Raw genomic sequence first — 607 nt, 5'->3', positions numbered from 1 at the left:
TCTCGCATCCTGGGCTCGGCGGCGGGGAGGGTGGCGGGTCTCTGGGGCGGCCGCAGTGTGCCGCCCCCCGGGTGCTGGGCGGCTGCCCCGCCCTGGGCCTGCTGTCTGCTACTCACCTCCTGCCTGCCCCGGGGCCAGGCTGGGGGGTGGGGGAGGGTCACTGCACAAGGCCTGTCGGGACTGGGAGCTGTGCCTGCAGGGCCCGGGTGCTGCTGCTGCACAGGCGCTGGACACAAGAGCATCACCCCCGGGGCCTGCACACACTCTCCCCAGCAGGGGGTTGGCTGCCCTCGGGACCCACAGCAAACCCACCAGGTCCTCTTCGGTGCTGGGGACTTGGGGGCCAACGCCCCAGTGCCCTCAACCGCCTCCTGGGCCCAAGCTCCGGAACCGTGCGGCGTCGGCCTATGGGGACAGAGAGAACCACAGCTGGCTACACTCAAGCGGCCTGTGGCCGGCAGTGAGGCGGACAGGAGTCAAAGGTGACAGTGCAGGCGGCCCTGAGGATGGCTCAAGATGAAGGGCCTGGTGGGAGCAGCCTAAAGCAGGAAGGGCAGGTGGATTTCGTCTTAAGGGCTGACCCGGATCAGCTGCTGTGGGCTGCCTG

Source organism: Callorhinus ursinus, unplaced genomic scaffold, assembly GCF_003265705.2.
Source record: "Callorhinus ursinus isolate GAN/ISIS: 27379988/994484 unplaced genomic scaffold, GSC_fseal_2.0 scaffold50, whole genome shotgun sequence".
Taxonomy (NCBI): Eukaryota; Metazoa; Chordata; class Mammalia; order Carnivora; family Otariidae; genus Callorhinus; species Callorhinus ursinus.
This window is presented reverse-complemented; position numbering follows the sequence as displayed.